Below are 16682 nucleotides of genomic sequence, written 5' to 3' on the forward strand. Positions count from 1 at the left end.
AGCCCGTCTGCAGCAGCTCTCTCTCTGCATAGCTGTGTGTGAAGGACCGCTGGGTGATTTTTTTGTTTAATTCAGTAAAATGTGTTAATTATTATTCCGCCACTAAATAAAAAAAGTCAGAATTTATTATTATCTACAGACTCTCAATAACAGGAAGTAAAAAGCTCCAGACGAGTCGAGTGTGTGGTGAAGTCACGAGTACGCTTCTGTTCCCATTGACCCATATTTATGTTGCGTTCTCCCCGAGTCCAGACTTTTCTATGTTCTTCTCAAGAACATATTTGACGAGGAGACGAGTTCATACTCGCGTTGTTGTGAATTGAGAAACATCATATATTTAATAGAAACATTTTGATGCAAAGTTCCTGTTTGCGTTTGATAGGAACCTTAATGTTCTGACAGGAGGCGGACGGGAGGATTGACTTGAACTATTGGCGCGTTCACAGCAAAGCGTTTTATTAGCATCAGGGCTTCTGCTTTATCTGCATGGTCTATAGAAGATGGTGTCGAGGAGCTTCCAGAGGTTCAGAGGGACTATTTGAGCGTCGGGAGCTGCGAGTTTTGAGAGCAGAGGATGCTGAGGATCAACCAATCAGAGAACCTGATCCAGGAGGTGTTTGGGAGACAGATGACATCCTGCCTGTGATCAGTTCTGCAGGGCTGTTAGCATAAAACTACATATATTTAAATATTATATGAATTAGCTCTGATCATTATTACTCTACCTTATTTGAAATAGTCAAAAACTCCAATGAAAAATATTTAATTTTATATGCTGAAACTTGCAGTTTTACCAAACCTCATAAAATACATTATATTCTCTTACAGATAGTATGAATGGCAGCAGGAAATCCCTGAACACCTTGAGGGTCTCCCAAGAGCTTTCACCTGGGACTTCCAGCACTGCTGCCTGATTAAAAGCATCATAAAAGTTATCATTTTCTATTCTGTCAAAGCAAACAAAGCCACGCAACTCTCTAGATTAAATGGAAAAGAACAGAGCAGCTCAGCGTGTCTGTTTTTAAAACCCACAACCGTCCAAATTGAGGCGTTGGACGCTTTTTTGACACTCAAAATGCGTCTGTTGTGAACGCACCATTAGAGTTGCTGTAGATCAGTTTCTTTAATGAATATCAGTTGGTCTGAGGTCCATGAGGTGCTGCAGAACGGTCCGGCTCTATTAAGTAGCTGTGTATTCTCACTATCAGGAGGAATACTTGGTGTATACAACCTTATGTTATGAGGTGTTTTTGTAGAGGAAGATAACATGATTATGACCCTCTAAAACCAGACAAAAGCTCGACCAAAACATGATCTTAAGAAATATGAAGCAAAATTCTGAAACTATCTCATCAAAACCCAGAACCTGACTTCCTTCCTTTTCCTTTTTAAATGCCTCTTTGAATATAAAAGGGTCATTTGTTCTTTTGAATAAATAAGCTGCAGCAGAAACTTTAATTTGTCTATAAAATATTCAACCACTCCTGTAAATAGAGCATGTTAAGTGGAAACACTTCCTGAATTCTGAATTCATTAAGTTCCACGTTGTCCCTAAATGCATCTGCTAGTTCCTGCTTTGAATATGAAGACCCTGAAGTGACGGCAGCATCTTAGGGAGGAATTTAAATGAGCTGCTGTTTTCATGCTGCCACCACATCCTGATCAGGGTGCGAAGCCGCAGCCGCTCGCTTCACAAAGCCCTCCTCGTGACAGCACACTCACTCCACATCGATCTCATTTAGGCCGCTTATTACAGACAGCAACGATTGTAACCACAGCCCGTCGGCATGGCAACCGCAATTATCTGGCAGGGCGGCCCACCGCTGATGTCACTGGGCGAGGTGTGTGCGATTGGCTGGCTGAGGATGAACGGCTGCGGAGTTCTGTAAGGAGACAATTACCTGAATCAGAGAGAAGCAACGAGAGGGAAAAACGGAGCAGATCGGATCATCCGGAGGAGCCGAGCGATGCTCTCACACCCGGAGGGTCACGCTTATCGCTCCATCTCCCAAAAGAGGCAGCCACGTCCTCAGTTTTAAAGGCACCATAGATTTTTCTACCGTGAAATGATTTGAGGACGTTTCCAGCTGAAGAGGCTCGTCTTATTTCAGTCACAGCAGCAGGAGAGGCAGATGATTTCCAGCTGAAGAGAAGCGCTGTGCTTCCTTTCAATAAACACACACGCTCTGCCCCCTTTTAGACCTTTCAGGAGTTCATCACCACGCCACTTCCCAAACCATATGAAAGAACATCAAGTTTCCTCACATAAAACCTGAAGGAGAGAAGCTTTCATTTGCACTCTGAAAAATAAAAATCAAACAGGTTTTCTTTGAGATAAAGGTTTGAGTTAAAGTTTTAGAATAACAGTAGAAAATTTTAGAATAATGCAAAAGTGGTAACAGATCCAGAGGGAAACCCAGTAGTGATGCCCAGCTCTTCCTGGAGATGTTTTACAACAGAAAACAAGGCTGAAAACCTCTAAACTGAAGCCATCCTGATCAGATCAACCATCTCAGCAACTTAGATGTGGAGGAGCAGCGGTTCTACCTGAAACCTCCTCCACACCTCACCTCCTTCTGGAGGTCTAAGGTCCCCCAGTGTCCCAGAAAACCTTCAGAAAGTGGCGTGTAGGTGGTTTTCTCACTGCAGAACTGCTCTAAAAAAGTCAAATTGTCTTAAAATAAGAATATTTGCCCTTAATTAGAGTGGGTAAATAAGGTAAAATAAGATAATTAGAGATTATCAAAGTTTTTTGGTTTTGGTTAAAACATAAATAATTTTAGTCCATTGCCAAATTATTGTACTTTTCTGATAAAAATCCAGAAACAAAAGACTAATTTCAAGAAAACTAGACTTAATTTTTATTTCTGCAGCTCTGCACATTTCAACTACATAATATTTTAGCACCGCAGGCAGGGGGGGAGCTAGAATTTAATGAGAAGTACAAAGAAGCTGCAAAAGGTCTCGGCAGGATGGCAACGCTTCGAAGTAAGTAAGAATTCTCTATTTATAACATCCAAAAAATATTAAAAAACTTATTATACAGTTAATTTTTTAGAAATAAGAACAGTTTTTTACATAGAGTCTAACTGAGTAAATAAATAAATGCAGAAGGCAAATTCAGAAAAAAGAACATGAAAGAACATTTTAACCGTTTAGGAGAACTTGAGGCAACAATAGTTGTGCTGGGCGGCAAAATGTCTCACAGAGCTGGTTCCATCTTAAACATTGTTTGCTTTGATTGAATGCAGGGGATTTTTTTTAAACTATAGATATTTTTTGCACGTTCATATTTAGTTTGATTGCTCCATAAGGCCTTTTTTTACAAACAAGCTCTTGGTAATAATTAATTAAGTAATATTGGTAACTATTAATTAAATGATAAAGTAGTAATGTCCTGCTCCCAAAGTTAAAGCCTGTAGATTAGTTTCCTTTAAGGATGATTATTCTAAAAATTAAACCTTTACATTTCAGAGTACTAAAGGATCCATAAGATTATGATTTTTACCTCCTCCTTCTTTCTAAATCTATATTTTTATACTGTAGGCAGAGAGTTCAGCCAGTCCAAAATCAAAGGATCTTACCAAAGACTCTAAGGTCATCTGCTTGTTTTGTTTCTCATTTAAAAGATGAAGCATTAACATGACAACAGACAATGAAAACAATTAACTGGGAGCCCAGCAGCATCCATCACATCCCATCAGGCTGACAGCGCAGACGGTGATCACCCCGGCTGGATCAGTGAAGGAGAGAAACTTTATGATTGGACTGAAATTAGCGACTTGAATCAGCAGAGATGAAGAGACACAAACGTTAAAACACAAAGTGCTTTAAACCTGAAATTAAGCCATTAAAACCATGACAGGCTGAGCTACAATACTTTATCAAACAATGAAGCAATAACAAACAGAGCATGGGTAGCAGTGTTTTGATTTTTATAATTAAACAATTAAAAAGTAAGCCATTATTTCTAATAAACCACTGAAAACCCCCAGAAGAGACAGCATGACAGAAACGACCCAAACTACATGAAAAATCCAACAAAGGGAATAAAACACACTAGAAAACAAGAAAAAAAAAGATGTGAAGATAAATAAAACATGAAACCAGACTCTGGAGGGAATAATATTTAAGATGACTTAATCCACCCTCCATCTTCTTCCTGGCGTTTCATCCCCACCTCCTTAAAGATCTCAACACTCACCCAGGCTGGAATTGTCAAACCCAGACAACATCATACAGACAAACACAAAAAATAAGCTAATAAAGGAAGACATAAGGAACCAAATTAATTGGCTTTAAAAATTAAAAAAAAACTGAAAGACAGGAGATTTTCTTTTTGTCTTCAGAGTAAAACATGAAGTTATGGAGCAACTGTTTGCTTTATGCTGCTTTGTAATAAATTTAAACAGATAATCAGGATCAATCAGAGGCTTTCTGTCGTCGCTAATCCTCTGCCCCTCTTTCTGACCCACTAAACCGATTGAAATAAAGCTACATCTACCTGTCTGTGATAAATGGGTCAGAGATGACTCAGCTGGAAACCGCTGAACACCTCTGCTGCATCACGATAACTACTGCAACACAATAACTCCTGCAACACAATAACTGCTGCAACACCATAACTAACTGCTGCATCATGATACGTGCTGCATCATGATAACTGCTGCATCAAGACAACTTCTGCATCTTGATAACTGCTGCATTATGATAACTGCTGTATCATAACTGCAGCATCATGATAACTGCTGCATCAAGATAATTTCTGCATCTTGATAACTGCTGCATTATGATAAATGCTGCAAAGCGATAACTGCTGCATCATGATAACTGCTGTATTATAACTGCTGCAAAGCGATAAATGCTGCATCATGATAGCTGCTGCATCGCGATAACTGCTGTATCACTATAACTGCTGCATCGAGATAACTGAAAACTCGGTTTTCAATCCTTAATGTGACAAGAATATTTGGATTTTTAGGGACTGAAATGTTGAATTTCCAGCAATGTATCGAGTCCTATTTCAAGTCAAACATGCACGTTTTAAGTCAAGACCCAAAGGGAGTCCTGAGTCTAGACATGGAAGTCCTGTCGAGTCTAACGTTAAGATCTGTTTAAGTTCCAAGTCAAGAAGTGAAAGTCTCGCAAACAACTAAGATTCAAGTCATAAAACGAAGACTGGCAAGTCGTGATTGCTTTGATTTTGACACAAAGTTAGGTTGACCAGACATCCTCTTTTTCCCGAACATGTCCTACTTTTCAGAACTAAAACAATGGGGGAATTTCAAAATCGTCCGGGATTTTGGTCGATTCAAGTGCAGCAGGTAGTCACAACAGGGAGCCAGTTGGGGAGGAAGCGACCAAACCTGACCCGGTAACGGTAGCCTGGACAACGGCGGCCCCTTGCTTCCCTGCCTTTCCGGCCCCCAGCCCTGGTCCGGTCCAGTCAGTGGCCCAGCAGTCGTTTTCAACAAATAATTCAAGATTTGGGACTGAAGAAAACCCGCTTCACCAGGTTAGGGTTCCTTGCAAATGATTTCTTAAAATAAATCCATAAATTGAGAAAAGGTAAGCAGCTAAATTATAAGACTAGGGACTCTGTGGATAAATGAATCCAGATTATGTCTATGAGCGTGTGCTGTGTTGCCCTCTAGTTACCCACAACTCTCATCATCTACATTTATAACATAATTAAGTCATAAATGAGGAAATTACTGGAGCAGTAATTGGCTGAACGGAGCCACCCACCTGGCCCATCTCCTCTTCCTTCCTCCTTCTCTTTTCTGTCACATTGCGTTCGTATCGCCCCCATTAATGAGACCGCATATGAACGGTTTTAGGCCCAGAACTGGTTATACGGGGTACATTCATTCCTTAAATGACAGAAACTTAAGGAGGAGAGTTTCAATCTGAATCATGAAAGGTCTGCAGCTTCTGTCCACGATCCTAATCAGTCAATCAGGATTGAAATAACTTTCATTTTAAAAGGTCTTGGAGAGTTTATTTTTTTAAATAAAATACTGATTATCAAGTTATTTACATGGAAATTCTGATTCTCTGGCTGCTTTGAATACTTCTCAAACATATTATGAAGGAGGCTTAAAGAAGAGAGAAAATGTTTTGGGATGTTGTAACAGGAGCCGGCCAGATGGCATACAGACACACTTGAAGTGTATTGAGAAATAAGCTGCTGTAATGTCTCTGAGCCAACAATGGTTCTGTGGACAGTGTCCCTCCCACCCCTGAAATCATGGAGGGCTCTGAAATTTTCATCTTTGGTGCATGTCCTCTGTGAGAGACATACTCTAATTAAAAAATCCAGAAATCCCAATGTCTGATTTTCTTAATTTTCATTCTTTACATATTACATATACAAATAAGTATTTGAATACCTGCCTCTAAAAAGTCCACCTCCATTGCAGTCATTACTCTAAATTAGATGCACCTGTTTGAGGTCGTTAGCATCATAAAGACACCTGTCCCCTCCAACTGAACATGGCCAAGACCAAAGAGCTGTCCAAAGACACCAGAGACTAAATTGTAGGTCTCGAAAGGCCTACTTGGTTGCCCTGCTTAAACCAGCACATGTCAAGGCCCGTCTGAAGTAGACCAAAATAGAACTTTTTGGTCTTAAAAAGGAGGAAATACCACCAAGAATACCATCCCCACTGTGAAGCATGGGGGTGGTAGCATCATGCTTTGGGGGTGTTTTTCTGCACATGGGACAGGGCGTTCCACTGTTTTAAGGGCAGGATGACCGGGGCCATGTGTTGCGAGATTTTGGGGAAGAACCTCCTTCCCTCACTTAGAGCATTGAAGATGGGTCAACGCTGGGTCTTCCAACATGATAATGACCCAGAGCACTGCCAGATAACCAAGGAGTGGCTCTGGAAGAAGCATATCAAGGTTCCTGGCATGGCCTAGCCAGGCTCCAGACCTAAACCCAGAAGGGAATCTTTGGAGGAAGCTCCAAAATTTGTTTCTCAGCAACAGCCCAGAAACCTGACGGACCTAGAGAAGATCTGTGTGGGGGAGTGGGTCAAAATCCCTCCTGGTGTGTGTGCAAACCTGGTGAAAAATTACAGGATTGATTTTTTATGTTTTTTGTGATTATGTCTCCTACGTTGGCCATGCACCTAAGATGAAAATGTCAGACCCCCCATGATTTGTATTTGGGAAAACTTGAAGGGTGTTCAAACACCTATTTTCCTCACTGTAGATGTCAGTTGGGGAATATTCACATACAAATGTTGGCCATGTTGAACTGGTAAACCATTTTGATCCCCTGTCCCCTTAAGTGGCTCAGGTGGGACCAGTGGAAATCCAGTTTGTGTAAAGTAGGCCAAGTCAAACCCTTCTGATTCAGAAGACAGAAAATACTGAACCATTGCAGAGACAGCTGCAGCAGAATTTAAGTCCAACAAACTAAATCTCTGAAATCATGTGGAGTAATCCTTGTCACACAGCTAACATCTGCGCTGTGCATTTGTGGAGGTATTATAGATCCCTGATGATGCCAAAGCAGCTTTAGTTGGAAGCAAAGACTTTGGGGGAAAGATGTCCTCACAGAGTGGTACCTTTCAGGACATTTGAAGGCAGAAATGCACTCTGGGAGAACAAATATGCTGAACATAAACACTGTTAAATGGAGTTCAGGGTTAATAGAGTCTGCAGTTCCAAGCATGGCGCTTTGGTGAAAGCTGTGAGTTATAATGTTTTATGAGCCGTCAGAGGGACATTGTGAACTCCAACCAGGGTTTACAGCCTGATCAGCAAATGACTTCCCAACATAGAGAAGGAGACCTTTTCCTCTATTCCTCCGTTGTTTAACAGTTTCATGCTAGAAAGGAAACCTGAATTCATCTCGACCCATTTGAGGGAAGCATACGGTCTGATCACAAGCGCCTTCATATAAACACACTTTCTCTCACACACCCCGAGCCATCTTTACTTTATTGAGGTCAGGGGTTCATCTCATTTTTGTTCCAACTGAAATGAACTTTGGAGATGAGAGCAGGGAAAAAGCCTGGCAGTAAAAGTAAAAATGATCCGACTCTATATATCCAAGTCAGTGGGTTCATATGGGATCGGACCTCATGAGGATGTTATTACGGCTCGACTTTGGGACAGAACAGTTTCACCTTCAAGGTTCTGAGTCAGGTTAAAAATGGATGATTAATAAAGGCTTTCTTAGAAGGGAAAGCACTCTGAGTCAGGTGTAAATTCAGGCCTTGCAAATAGAAAATGATCGAGTGGCTTTTCTCATCAGATAGCTACGCAGACCTGCAGCTCTAATTAAAATGTGACAAAACCATCAAACCTGAGTGCGTGTTGATGCATTACCATGCAAATTACAGCACTCTGATCCATGGAGTCACCAGGTGTGAAGTCTGGTTTTACGTCGTGAAACCCAAACAAAAGGCATGATAGAAAGCAATAAAAAGAAGTTTAGATGAACACATTCATGAGTGGAGTGGAGATCGAAAGTGAAATAAAGCAGTTCATGAAATAATGGTGCTGTGCTTAGAAAGTCACTGAAAGATTTACATTGTTTTAAATATCTGACATATTTTCCTCCAAAGTACGGGCAGAAGATGGACGGGTTAGCCTTTGTACTTTAGAATATTAATTAAAAGCTTAGGCTCCAACCTTTAAACCTATCTGGTTACATGATTTCCTGAAAGAAACCATAAAAACAGCAGCGATGATGAATGATTCCATCAGCTAATGTGATTAAGCAGGCTTAAGATTTCATTAAAAAAGGAAAATTAAGGCTGGTTAACTCCTTTATGGACAAATTTATATGAATAGGCGATGTGAATTAATTGTGAGGCTTTGATTTAAGAGTAAAAAAAAACTAATTGTAAATATTTGAAAACTTTTGTCCAAAAAAGACACTACTAACACGAAGGATTTATAAAATAAACCTCCTGCTTAATCTAAAGGTTAAGAAGTGACAGTTACACACATTTATTTTAGCTTTCTTGTATCGAAAGTTTAATATTAGATTAGATGTGTCACGGTATTGGTTCTGTTTAGTTTTCAGTTTCACTTTGATCCATGTTTATTTTTTTGTTTTCTAGTTTTATTGGTTTAATTCCTGTTTTGTTGTGCTTTCTGGATGTATTTGAGTTCTTATGTTTTTCTTGGTTGCCCTCTTGTGTTGGTCTCCTTTTCCCTAACTCCCTTCTAGAATCCTCTTTTCACACCTGCTCCCAATCAGCTCCTTAGTCCTGTCTTTGTTCAGTCTCCCATATATACCCTCCCTGTGCAGTTCCTCAGTGCTGGTTCCTCGTCTTTTCCTGGCTCCTCTTACTTGTTTTCCCCGATGTCTCCATGGTTCTGGTTTTTTCTGTACTTTTTATGTTGGATTTTTGGATTCCTGCCAGAGTTGGCTGTGAGTACTAAATTAAATCTTCAAGAACTCACCTCTGCCTCCTCGCCTCTGTATTTGGGTCCTCTAAATCTCAACCAAACTCTAACAGATGTATGATCTGGTGAATTGTAAAGTGCCTTGAGATGATGTGTTGTGAATTGGTGCTATATAAATAAACTGAACAGAATTCAATTAGTTTCTGAGGTACTGTAGATGCAGTTGAGTCAGTGAAACTCACATTCGATCCAACCAGAAGAAAAAATTAGATCATATTGTGGCAGACCATTCGGGGGCTTCACTCTCACTCAGTGGAGAAGTTGTAACCATAGGAAAATATGTTTCTTCAGTGGTTTGTAATATGTGTATATATATGTGTGTGTGTGTGTATTTTGCTGTATTGTTGCTCTCAGTTGGAGTAAAGAAGTGTTTGAACCAACCTCCTTCGTGTTGTTATCCACCCCCACAATATCTAGTTTTTAACAGAGAATGGCATGAATTTATCTAGAAATCTGTTTATGCATAGATTTATTATTCATCAGTGTTTAAATAATCTGACTAAATGTTTGGAATAATCATTGTATAGTTCAAACAACTGATGTAGCAATAAATATACTGCGTACAGTACGATAAAATATACAGAATGTTTATTAGTGTAACTATGCATACAGTTTGTATTTTCTAATATATCTCTAAAAAATGTATTCAGACAAAATCTGATAAATAAAAACTAGTTCTTATTGGAGCTGGGAACTATGAACCGATTCACTTTAACCTGGCTGAAAAGAACTAGTTCATGTTTAGGATGTTCAATAATTCGTCTCCTTGGTTCTTTTCTTCAACCATCTTAGCTTCTCATAAACAGAGACGGTTGGGATGTCTGTGCGGGCGCCGCACCGATGAACATCTTAATGTCACGTCAGTCATCTAGTCCACAGGTGGCTCCATTAACTAACCGCCCCCTATAGACACAACACCAATTAACTGGGAGAACGCCTCCCTTCATCTGGCTCTCAGTCGGCTGGTTTACGTCCACAAAGTCCATTTTAGACGACTCTGCAATTAATGCTGCCTGAATGTCTGCTGGTGAAAGGTCACAGAGCTCAGGAGGAGTTAGAGGTAGATTAAATGTCCTTTACCATGCCGGTTTATCTGCTGTCTGTCCTTCATTTCTGGAGTTATAACAGGAAAACATCTACAAACATGGAAGCTTCAGGAGTTCCCTGAGCTCCCATTGACTCCTGATGTTAAAGGACTGGGACCTTCATGCTTTGATTAATGAACCATTATTATTACAACCTCTAATTATTGTTCAGCCTAATTAGTGTTTACACATAAAGACCGGATCCATTTTCAATAGGCTGTAGGTCTAAACATTACAACTGATTTCATATTTCATATCACTTTATTAATTTCTGATGATGGGAAAAAAAAACATCAACAAAACAATAAACTCCATTGAGGTGAAATGACGACTCAAATCAACGAAGGCAATGATACATTACCATGGTGAAGGTAAATATGTCACCCCAAATGCATTGTTTGTTTACTATTGAGATTTTAGACATTATTGAAGACAAGAAGTTCAGTGTTTTCAAGTTACACATTTCTCATGTCCAAATCCGGAGCAATGAGAGAAATTTATTAACTTTAGTTTGAATGTTTTATTCCATTTTATTAATCTAAAATCTGTAGTCTAGCGTACATTAATTCTGTATTTTGAAACAAGTTTTGAAGAGTTATAGCTATTTTTATTTCTCTTTATATTTTTCACTTTAAAATTCTTACTGTTGTGTTTTTAGGTAGACAAATTTAAGATCTGTCCACATGAAAAATAGCCTTTTGGCTAATTCTGGGGCATTGGCTTATTAATGTACACTGTCCCTGTCAAATAAAAATATAAATCTAATTTTATCTTTACCCCCCATTTTGTCCTTGTGAGAGCTCTGAGGGAGAGAGGTGGGGTATATCCTGGAAAAGTTGCCAGTCTGTCACAGGGCTTTTTTTATTTGGACTGTGGAAGGAAACTGGAGTACCCAGAGAGCTCACACACATTCCCTGGGAGAACATGCAAACTTCAACCCTAGGTACTTCTTTGCCACAAGGCGACAGAATTACCAAGCATGTCTACATGGCGAGGCATTTAGGACGCTTTCTTACAACCATTAGAAACATAAACTCTGCTGTAGTTTCAGAGAGTAATGGGCTTGGGTCAGCTTAGGTTCAGGAAAATACTTCCAAAAGCTTCCATACGGATGAATGAGTAGAAACATACCATTCCCATTATTAAAGTCATAGGGAAGCGGCTGTTCCAACCGTTACATTTCCGATTTCTCCTGAGTCGTGCCCGACTTTACACGAGTGAATAAAGTGAATGTGATTGGTCGCTTATCAAGTTGTGGCAGAATTTTGCAAGCAAGTTGTGGCCGGTTTGTCTGAAGCATCTTGCTAACCAGTTAGCAACTTAGTGCTTGTAGGTTCCAAATGGGAAATTCCATTGGGACCAAGTAGCACTAAATTGGTGACTTAGAAGCAACACTGTCATAGAACGCTATGGACAGAGGAAACATGGAAGAGGAGGAGAGTTTAGTGTCGGAGGTCGTGGATGAGTCTCCTCCGTGACACATTTTTTATTTAGAGGAGAAAAGCTGAGATGAAGATGTTATGGAAGAGGACGCCAGGGCGGCAGAAGCTTGGTTTGGTGTAGAAGACTCAATGATACTCAATGGGAAAGGACATGATTCTGATTTCTTATTTCAACCGTTGCGTATATTTGCTGCGACATATGAATCAAGATGCTATGATTGAAAAAATTTGATTGACAGATGACCTTTGACATATGATTGGCCGAATTTAGGTGTTCAGGCTGACGTATAACTGACTGGCCTGCATAAGATAACGAAAAAACAAACAAACTGATTTTAAGACAGAATTTTTTTTTTTTTTTTTTTATAGAAATTTTCTACCTTTTGGACAATATTGTCTGATAAAGAGTACATTTATATACATGTTTAAGCCAGAATGATTTGACATTTAAATATTATTTCCCTACGACTTTAAGTACGGGGGAGAATCTGTAATGCTGTGGGCCTGTTTCTCTTCCAAAGAGTCTGGGAAACTCGCATGGTGTCAGGAAGTCTTAGAAACACCTAAAATACTCAAAATTAAAATTTGATGGTTTTAGCTGGGAAACTGATCCAGAAGGATAAAGATCCAAAAACATGCATTTAACCCAGAATCATCAGACATAAAAATCCATCTGATCAAACATAAATCCTTCAGTGGGGTGAGCTAAGGAGAGCAGCAGGGACCGTTCTCTGGTTTAGATGGACAGTGATATTTTTTCTAAAAATTTACATGGAAATCATTTAAAAAAGACAGTTCTTAATACATTTTCCAACTTTGATGAGTCCTTGAAGAGTCAGTTTTGTTCATGGAAGAGCAGAAGGTGAAAGAATGAAAGAATAATTTTGATTCCCTATTTTTTTTCATAGAATCACTTGTAGGATGCTGGTAGCCAACATGCAAACCTCTCCAGATTTACATCTAGCTGATTGGCTGCTTGACGCTCAACACTTATTGCTCTAAACAAATAAATTATTATTTTCCTCATATATGTGAAAAACTAGGGAGAAACTGGCAACATTAATTAAACCTTTTTCAAGGTGTTTTTTTTTTTTATGAGAATGAGTGACAAACTGTCAAAACTGCTTCTGTTCCTTTGAACAATCTCAGCTTCATGTCGTATAAAGATTGTTTCCCTACATTTTTAATGCTGTGCTTCTGTTTTTGTTTACTTCACTAAGTGATTGGTTGAAGATTAATGGAGCGTAGTCCCTAAGGGTAACCTGCTGGTTATGATGACGTCTCCAGTGTAATTCAGGTCTTTAAGTGGGCGGAGCAATAGAGGTTTCCTATCTGAACGCAGCGTGGCATCCATCTTTTCCAGTTTCAATCCTCTCCCTGTGCGAGACATTAAAGGATTCCTGAATGGAGCGTGACTCCCCTCCCTCCCTCCTCGTCTCCTCATCATCAGTCACCATGGTGACTGAGCGCCATCTCTCCCCTCTATATTTACTCGGTTGCTGTAGTGACAGCCCAGGCAAGCGCTGAGGTTGAAGGGGAGTGAACTTCTGAGTTAATGTAGAGCTGGTTTAATATTTTGGCCTAAAACTCAAGAGATGATGGGAGGCTGGCCGGCTTCTGGAGGGTTCAAAGGAGGGGTAACCATTAAAAATCAGCGCGGTCCGAATAAAGAAAATCAACAACCAGTAAAGGTCCGGAGACATTTTTAATCATAATCTGTTACTTTAAACAGAATTTAACATTGAAATAAAATGAGATGTTTATGCATCCATGTTATACTTTGACTTTTTGAATAAAAAAAAAAAAAAATATTTTTTTTTCCATTTTAAAATCTAAAGTGTTTTTGAAGTAGAGGACAACAATCGTTCAGTTTGGTATATAGACAATTTCCTGATTCACATATTTTATAAAACACCTGAACTGACTTTAACTGGCTTTAAATCTGGGTTTGAATGGAGACAAAGCTATTCTCAAGCACATATCAAGGTGCTCATTTTGAGCCTGGATCCATATTGGCTCCTGGATCCAGAGCGATACAAGTGAAGTTAGTTACTGCCGTTAGACAACATGCGGTAACTTAGAAATGTTTTAAATCAGGTTGGGTCCGGATTAGCCAGCAGGTGGGTCCTGATCCATGACCTCTGCCTTCGAGGAAAGATCTCATTAATCAGGTGGAAATAATATCTCAGACTTTATAGGATTAATTCTCTTCTGTTATTAGAAGGTAACTTTTTAATGACGGCGGGAACAGAACCTGAATAAAAAAAACACAAGGATCTAGAAATTATAGCATGCTTGGTCAGTAACATCACTGAGTTTTACATGATGCCTTTAAAGCCAGTGGAGCAGGAGAAAGAATGGATCCAAGGTTTTATGCTTTTGCCAAATTTTGACCCAAATGTTCCAGATAGAGCTGAAACTCATTGAACTGTGACTCCATTTTCTTTTCTGAGCAGAAGAGAGGGTAGCATTTCTTTTTTGGACCCCTTATGTTCCATCAGAGCTCCAATAAAGGGATTTTAGTTTTCTCCTAACAGGGACAGATAAGTCGTTCCTGCCCTAAATGAGTCTGGATTTCTTAGAAAAGATTGTTGTATCAGAAAAATTTCAGATACTCCGGATAAACCTTGGTTACTTTGTGAAGCTGTGTTGCCATGCATCAAAGTGACGCATCTGTTGCTTTAAACGGAGCATCTGCTCTTCTAATCCCTGATCATAAAGGCCCACATTTCACAAGCCTGAACAAACTGAGAGCTTCTATTAAGTCAGTGCGGAACAAGTCGGAGCTGTGACGTTTCCCCATCAGCCGTTTGTTAAGGTCGATGAGGGTTTTGTTTCTCCAAGAAGTCCTGCGCTGAACAGAAATAGATTTAAATGGCTGCAATCCAAAAACCAATCCGACAAACACTCCTGGCAGACTTAAGGATCAGAAGTAAATAACAGCACATGTAGCTGCCATGGCTGCAGCTGTGCTTCCATTTTTATCTCCATCCTTCAGTCATCGTCACTCTCAATCACATCTTTTTTCATTTCAGGTCTGTGCTTCTTCAAACTCTCCTGTTTTGATGTTAATTTGAAACCAGCTCAAGCCATGCCAACAGTTTTCAGTGGTGCTAATGTCTTTATTCTGGGCGTAGAAATGTGTTGTTTCCATCTGTGCTGAATCAGTTTGAGCAAAAAAAGAAAATAAAACTGTAAAGTATATCCTTCAGCAAGCTGTAAAACATCACAGATAAACACACTCATTTTATTAAAAAATAAACTATATATGTGATAACGCTTTAAGAAGTGGTGGAGTTAAAGGAAAAGTCAGCAAGGAATGATCAATGGATCATTATTTAAACCTAAAACTAATAAGTTTCCGGTGATTTAATAAATTTATCGTCAATCACTAAAAAACTAAAAATAATATTTTCCATTGCGATCACTGAGTCCGGGACCGGCCAAATATAGTAACACCTCTCCTGACATCTTTCGGCTGTGATGTCACGGTGCGGTAAGTCTAGCGCTATTCTCCCCGCTTTACAAGCAAAATAAATGGGAACTAATAGACACATCACCATTGAAATTCACCAGAGCTATAGTTAAACTGACTGTAAATAACCATAACCTTTTTCTTTTTGCAGCAAATGAAGTTGAGTTCTGAGTTGAGTTCATTTGTTTTGTACACACTTTTTCTTTCACAGTGTCAACAACTTCCGGTTTGAGCTAAGTGCTTTTATTTTGTTAAGCTTTTGTGTTTCTGGTCCCGTGCAATGTAGTGGCGGTTAGCATGTTTACTCATACGTACGGCATTGGATTAGACGCGGAGCTACGGTATCATTGAATATAGTCCTGGCAGCCCCTACGAAGAGGCAAAAAGTGTGTTATTCATTTGTATAATAGCATCTGCAAGTGGTTATTTTTGCACAAGTTGAAGCATTTAAAATGGTTTAATGTGAAATGATAAGCTGTATAAATGTTATGTGTTTCAGCGCTTACTGCGGTGATATGTGGATTTAAAGACTACAGCTTATGGAATATGACTCTAAAGGAATTAAAAATCCATAAAACCATCAGTGAAGTCTCATCCTTGATTGGGGGCAGCATCCTACACTGACAATGCCCACGTGCATGGCAGTTCGATGTTGTAATACGCTGGATAAAAATGACCATGATTCATGATCTACGGGTTCGTCGTTGGATCGCCAACTTGAAGAAGGAGGATTTGCCATCGAACTTCTGGCCAGAGAAAAAACACGTAATCTGTAGCCAACATTTGGAAGAAGAATGTTTTCAAGGTGACTTGGATAATAACGTGTTGTGACAAACACCAGATACAGCACTGGGACTTGATCAACAGCCGATACCGCACCGTGACGTCACCAACCAGTAGGTGGCAGTAGTGTTCTCTGACAAACATGGATGCCCACATTCAAATGAAAATTACTCTTAATTAAAATCATTTCTAATTTATTGAACAGTATGTAATAATTTCATATTTAAAGTATTTTCAGAAGTTTGAAATCTGAATATGACCGGACCTTTCCTTTAAAAGATGGTTCCTGAAGTGCGGAACGATTGGAGGGTTTTCATCAAGTCATATTTCTCCAACAGAGAACAATACTTAACATCAGGTATGACAACAACTGACCTATTTCTTATTCCCCCAAAAGATTTACTTAAACTTTAAACAAAAGCGGATAGAAGCAAAGTGTTTCTATAAACCAATAATATTGGCAGG

General features: G+C 39.4%; 1 protein-coding gene across 1 annotated transcript in view; it reads right to left on the reverse strand.

Annotated features, from left to right (window-relative positions):
- The window catches only part of kcnmb4 (potassium channel subfamily M regulatory beta subunit 4), a 43339-nt gene that overhangs the window by 17548 nt on the left and 9109 nt on the right, over positions 1-16682 (reverse strand). The window lies entirely within an intron of this gene.

Source organism: Cyprinodon variegatus, unplaced genomic scaffold (genome assembly GCF_000732505.1).
Source record: "Cyprinodon variegatus isolate N-32 unplaced genomic scaffold, C_variegatus-1.0 Scaffold237, whole genome shotgun sequence".
Taxonomy (NCBI): domain Eukaryota; kingdom Metazoa; phylum Chordata; class Actinopteri; order Cyprinodontiformes; family Cyprinodontidae; genus Cyprinodon; species Cyprinodon variegatus.